Source organism: Suricata suricatta, chromosome 3 (assembly GCF_006229205.1).
Source record: "Suricata suricatta isolate VVHF042 chromosome 3, meerkat_22Aug2017_6uvM2_HiC, whole genome shotgun sequence".
NCBI classification, from domain to species: Eukaryota; Metazoa; Chordata; class Mammalia; order Carnivora; family Herpestidae; genus Suricata; species Suricata suricatta.
The window spans coordinates 96,633,653-96,640,973 of record NC_043702.1 but is presented as its reverse complement, the minus strand read 5'-3'; positions in this window follow the sequence as shown (position 1 = coordinate 96,640,973).

Below are 7,321 nucleotides of genomic sequence, written 5' to 3'. Positions count from 1 at the left end.
AAAAAAAAAGGAAATCAAATTAGGCTGCCAAAGACTGTTCAAATTTTCGATATAAATGTTTTCAATGCCAGGTCTTGGGAAAATCATTGGTGCCTCTTGCAGCTTGAAGATAATGAGAGAAAGTCTGGCTGTTCCTCTCCAAAGTCATCGGAATGCAAACAAGGCACTAGAAACCACAAATTCTTCTGTGATGAGACTAGAAAGGAGATGGAATGGTGAACAGCAAAGTAAGTAGAAGGTGGGCAGAGGCCCAGGAGGACAACACAGATCCCAGAACATAGGAATGATCTGCTTACAACACAGGCAGTCAGACTGTGACAGAGCAGGGTTCAAGAAAAATGTAGAAGAAATAATGAACTCATGGAAAATGTGAAGGTAAATTGGAGGTTGTGAAGGGAGAGACAAAGAATACTGACGAGATGAAGACAAATGTATAAATTTAAAAATAAATAAAAGCGTGCACCTGGGTAGCTTAGTTGGTTGAGTCTGACTTTATTTCCGCTCAGGTTGTGATCTCACATGGTTGGTGGAATAGATCCCCCTCACTGGCTCCGAATTGACAATGCAGAGCCTGCTTGGGATTTCTCTCTCTTCCTCTCTCTGTCCATTCCCCACTTGCACGCGTGCACACATTCTCATTCTTTTTCAAAATAGACTTTAAAAAAATAAATCAAAATAGTTTGCATATTGTCTTCTTGAGTCAAATTAATGAAGATGATAAAAATTATATTTAGCCCTCTTAGGAATGATTTGGGTTCTTTGTTATCAAAATCATGTGCTGTCCTGGATGTCTTCAGTGACCATTAGGACAGTGTTTTGTTCTAGGGCATTCCATCTTTGCTATTCCCTTTGATTTAGGTTTTCTCTCTCCTTCCCATCATCATACTGTACACTAGGTTTTTTTTCAATATATCTGCTTCTTGTATACTTTTCTCTACATATTTTCTAATGTAATATTTTTAATACTTTGCTAAAAATACCATATAGCCACATGTAACCACTGTATAATAAGTAAAAGTTGAAACAATTTAGTAATTACCTTTGTTCCTAGTTTGTTTATCTAAACTGCAGAGAAGGGAGCATATGGTACTTGTTACAGCAAAGGGATTTTTAGGAGCCCCTTTTGCTTAACATGAGGTCCTGGTTGGTTGAACTGTCAAGAAAACTGAACTCCCAGAAAACAAAGTATTGTTTTCTTCTGATTATGTTTATCAACAAAACTGAATCAATGTGTTATTCCAGTTATAGTTTTTCATTGTTGTTTGTTTGTCTCCTTGCTTTAAAAACTTTTTTTTAATGTTTATTTTTTTTGAGAGAGAAAGATAGCACGTGAGCAGGGGAGGAGCAGAGAGAGAGGGAGGCATGGAGTCTGAAGCAGGCTCCAGGCTCTGAGCTCAGCACAGAGCTCAACAGAGGGCTCGAACTCAGGAGCCATGAGATCATGGCCTGACCTGAAGTCGCATGCTTAACCACCTGAGCCACCGCGGGGCCCTGTCTCTTTGCTTTTTTAAAATCAAGAGTGCACCCTTGCTCTGAAATCACTAGGCTGATTTGCATCAAACTTATAGAGTGACTCCTTAGAGGAACTATAAGTTCTTGGGTAAAATGCAACATGGAGTGGGACTGAATACTATTGTGGTCATGTATAAACGTTTGAGACCGATGCTATCTGGAGTCGAGTTCTGGTCAATTATTAGCAGGAAGACCTCGGGTAAATAATTAAATATCTTTAAGTTTCACTTCCTCCATCCATATAAGACGATAATAGAGATATCTACCTCAGAGGAGTGATTATGTCACTGCTAATGTGTGTTTAGCACTTAGTACAGTCTACTGTAGGGTCACAGTAAGTAATAAAAGCCGTCAGCCACTCAAAATATTGCAATCCAAAATTCACAATACTAATGTGAAATAATACTTAAGAAATAAAACAAAGTTTTGAAGGGTGATAAATAAATGAAAAGCCTGTGTCCAGAAGAGATAACTGTTAACAAGACAGAACCATAAATTTATATTAGAAAAATCTGGGGCAAAACTTGCAGGTCTGGTCTTGGGTTGTATTAAACACAAAATCCTCAGAAAGAGATGGACCAGTGGGTGAGTTCAAAACTGTGAGCTTCCTTATTTGTTCTAAGAGCCGCCTTTTTATCTGTTTTCCTCCTGATTGATAGAAGAGATGAAAGAAATGGAAACAAAATGAATCCCCATAATATCCTGGAAGAGAAAGCAGCTTAATAACAAGCAAGCCTAATGTAGGAGTAAGAGCAAGGGAAAGGAAGCAAACCCTTCAAGATGATATCTTTGCATCTGACAAGATGAGGAGAGAGGAGAGAGCTTATAGAATGGGTTTTGCATCCGAGTCTTTCAAAAGACAGCCAAGAGCTGTTCTATTGTTGCCTCAGAGGAGGAAAAAAGCTGATTCTGATTCTGCTGGCTGGATGTGGAGGTCCAGAGACCCGAACATCCACTTAGAATGCTCACTTTTATTAAAACACCTGAAGAGAAAGCAGAGACTTGAAGAGTGTAATCTTAATCTATTTGAATGCAATGCCCAGGAGGTAAGGCAGGATACCAGCCCTCCAGGTGGGATGGGGCGCATTCGGTGGGAATCAAAAGCTTCCATCAACAGTCACTGTTTACAGGCATTTATTTATTTTGCATTTAAAAAAAAAAGTCTTTGAGAAAAAGGTAGCAGTGAGACCTGGGGAAGTTAGCTCTAAATTGAGAATCTCTCATCTCTGATGCCAACAAACTGTGGCACTGTGTAACCTTGGGCTCTTTGCTTTGGTTTCTCCATCTGTACTGCAGTAGGGCTACAGGGCTGGCCTGTAGCATCTCTAAGTCCCTTTTCAGCTCGAATATCCTATGATAAATTGTACTGTCAGGAGAATCAATCTGTGCTCCCACAATTTGCCCCATATTGTTGTTTTAGAGGCCATCTTACCTCACTAGTGGTTCTCTGAGCCTCTCTGATTGGCAAACACAACACACCTTTACCTCCCTGCCTTTGCTTAATTTGTGCCCTTCACTGCTTCTCTTTTAACACCTACATGCAATTTGCCTTTGGGACTCAACTCAAATGTCTGTTGACAAAAATTTCTAGGCACAAAATACAACTTCTCCTGCCCAGGGTGCCATGTCAGCAAATAGAACTTCCATGTTCTTGTAAATGTTCTACATGACCAGAATCACAGTATAGCAAATAGGCTGGTTTCCAAACCCTAGGCCCAGCCTGGGCTCCATACTTAGTTCCTTGTTCCTTAATCTTTCTAAATAAAGCTGGCGAGGCATCCCCAGTCATTCATGTCCTGTCTCCATGTTGCTTCTTCTAAGACTCGATAAAACTCACTCTTGCCCCAAATCTCTCCAGAAGGATGTGCCACCTCTTGGGATCTTGTGAGACACTGTTGTCCCCAATGCTTTGATTGTTTCCCTGGGTAAAGGGCATAAAGCTCTAAGTACAATGTCTTAATTTTGTCATTTGTCATGCTCTTATTCTCCTCTCCAAAAGAAGAGATCTTCACTTTCCCAAATTTCCATAAATTGTCGCCTGTGCCCTCTCAAGGAACTCACTATATTCCACATGATCTTATAATCATTAGTTTGCAAATTGTCTCCCTGATTAACAAGTGCAATAAATTCTCTCATTCTTGGGACCACTGCGGATAGAGACACACAAGTTTTCACAATACTAAAGCATGTCCATGACATTTGGTAAATAGTCTGCCCTCCACAGAGCATGGCTCTGCCCCAGCCTTCTCTCTCTTTCCCCCAAAACACCTCATGTCCCCTCATTAAAATAACTGAAAGGTTGATGCCTGATGCAGCAGGGTCTCCAGGGTCCAGTCTAGGCTACAGCTTTGTTCTTTCAGATAGGGCATGTGTTGTACAAATTGTTAAATATTTTGAACGTCATCCCTACTCTGTATCTCACCTGACCATCGTCTTCTGTATTGTGACCTGCAGATTACAAGTGATAAGTAAGCGTTTGGTAAATGAAAGGAACATGGTTTGTTCCAATGCCACAAAAATTATAGGAAATATGTTAGAAATAGGTCAGGTTCAAAAACTGAGATGTGATTATTTGATGAGTCAGTGTTTCAGACTTGTTCCTTGACTTCCAAAGGCACCTAAGAATTTTGAAGGGAGCTTAATGAGTTCAGGAGATAAAATAAAGATATTAAGCAAAATTAAAAAAAGATATTAAGCAAAAGATATCAAGCAAAAAATTAAAATTTCAAAGTGAAAAAAATACACAGTTGAGTAATGCACTGGGTAGCAGATTTTGAGCCTTTTAAGAGTTTGGTTTAAGGCTGCTTGCATTAGAAGAGTAGTAAATGCATAGCTTTCTCTTGATTATCCCTCTTGTATCTCCATTTTTTCCCCTGTCTCTCTCAAGGCTGCTCTTTTTCTTCTGGCTCCAGAAGAGACCCATCCTTAAGCTTCTTCCTTTGCACTCTTCTTTCTACATCCTTTTGCTATAATGAACAGGAAGGTTTAGCAAAGCTGCACAAAATGCAGAGAATACAAAAAAAAAAAACCCACTTGGAATTCTATAAACTAGCAATGAATAATTGAACATCAAAAGTTAAAAAAAAAACTGTACCATTTCAGTATTGAGGAAACTAGATAGCCACATACAAAAGAATGAAACTAAACCACTTTCTCATACCATATAAAAAAACAAAATAATGATTTTGTGATTAGATTAAAGATCTAAATGTAAGACCTGAAACCATAGGATCCTGAAAGAAAACAAGCAGTAAACTCTTGGACTGTAGTATTAGCGCTAATTTTTTGGATCTCTCTCCTCAGACTAGAGCAACCAAAGCAAAAATAAACAATTAAGACTATGTTATGCCAAAAAGCCTCTGCCCAGAGAAAGAAACCATCAATAAAACAAAAACACAACCTACTTAATGAGAGAAGATATTTGGTAGTAATGTATCTGATAAAAGGTTAATATTCAAAATACATGAAGAACTCATATAACTCAACACTAAAAACATCTATTTGAAAAATGGGTAGAAGACCTAACTAGATATTTTCCAGAGACATACAGATGGCCAACAAGTACATGAAAAGATGCTCAACATCACTTATTATCAGGGAAATACAAACCAAACCAAAAGGAGATTCCACCTGTTGGAATGGCTACCATCAAGAAGGCAAGAAATAACCAGTGTTGCTGAGGATGTGGAGAAATGGGAACCCTTGTGCACTGTTGATGGGAATATAAATTGGTGCAGCCACAGTGGAAAACAGTATAGAGCTCCCTCAAAAAAATAAAAATAAAATATTTCAAGATCCAACAATTTCACTTCTGGGTATTTATCTGAAGAGAATAAAAACACTAATTTGGAAAGATATATGAACCCTACATCCATCCTAGAACAACTTATAATAGCCAAGATATGGGAATGTCCATATCCATAGACAAACCTAAGTGTCCATCAATACATGAATGGATAAAGAAGATCACACATGCACACACACACACACACACACACACACACACACACACACACACTGGAGTATTACTCAGCCATAAATAGTATGAAACCTTGCCATTTGCAGCAACATAGATGAACCTAGAGGGTGTTATGCTAAGTGAAGAAGTCAGAGAATACTATGTAATTTCACTTGTATGTGGAATCTAAACAACAAACAAATGAAAAAATAAAACTGAAACGCATAAACACAGAGAACAAACTGGCAGTTGCTAGAAGGCCGAGGGAGGAGAGTAAGCAAAATAAATGAAAGGGATTAAGAGGTATAATCTTCCAGCTATGAAATAAATTAATCATGGGGATACAAAGTACAGCATAGGAATCTAATCAATAACATTGTAATAACATTGCATGGTGAAAGATGGTAACTAGAGTTATCATGGTCATTTAATAATGTACATAAATGCTAATTCACTCTGTTGTACACCTGATACTAATATAATGTTTTATGTCAACTACAGTTTTAAAAAAGTGGTAACAATACCAAATGTTGGCAAGGATATGGAAAAATGGAATCTCTCCTATATTGCTAGAGGAATGTAAAATGGGACTACCATTCTAGAAGATACTTTGGCCACTTCTCATGAAATTAGCCATCCACTTATCATATGACCCAGCAATCACACTCCTGACCACTTGTCCCAGAGCAATGAAAACTTATATTCACACAAAAACCTGTACACAGTTACTTATTTAATTTAATTTAATCTTGAGAGAGAAATAGAGCACGCATCAGTTGGGGAGGGACAGAGGGAAAGGGAGAGAGAATCCCAGACAGGCTCCACCCCCAGCACAGAGCCTGACACGAGGCTCAGTCTCATGCTGTGAGATCATGACTTGAACCAAAATCAAGAGTCAGATGTTTAACCAACTGAGCCACCGAGGTGCCCCACAATTACATTTATTGTAGTAATTTTTAACAGCCAAGAACTGGAAACTACCAAAATATCCCATAATAAGTTATTAGTTAAATAAACAGTGGTACATCCATGTCATGGGAAGCTACTCAGCAATGAAAAGCAGTGAACTAATGATAAAGGCAACAACTTGGAAGGATCTGAAGTACTTTATGCTGATTTTAAAAAGCCAATATCGCAAGGTCACATACTATACAATTTTATATAGTATTCTCAAAATAACTAAATTGCAGACATGGAGAAAATTGGTGGGTTGCCAGGGGTTAGGGAAATTGGGAGGGAGGGGATGTGCAAAACGATAAAGGAGTAACAGAAGGTGATTCTTTGCTGTGGTGGAATAATTCTGTCTCTTGGTTGCAGTGCTGGTTACATGAATCTACATGTTTATTATAAAATGACATGGAGTGATAAACATGCACTGTACCATGTCAGTTTCCTGGTTTTGACTGTACTGTAATTATTGAGGGAACCTGAGTAAAGAGTACATGGAATATCTCCATTAAAATTTTTTCCAGAAGTTTCCAGTTCAATCTTTGCAAATGTTCCAACAGATTAAGACATACCTGTGATTCAAAAACCTGAAGGATAGTTAAACAAAGTAACTTCTGAAATTTATTCTAAACTGGGGAAGTCAATGAATTAATAAAATCACCTGGAAACCCCATTAAAATGTACCATTTGGTCTCATTGAACGCGGCGTTAGCTTTCCAGGCAGCTGTTTTCTTCGCGAGCCGGGCCGGGCCCATCCAGAAGCAACTATGTCTAAGGGACCTGCAGTTGGCATTGATCTTGGCACCACCTACTCCTGTGTGGGTGTCTTCCAGCATGGGAAAGCGGAAATAATTGCCAACGATCAGGGAAACCGAACCACCCCAAGTTATGTCGCCTTTACGG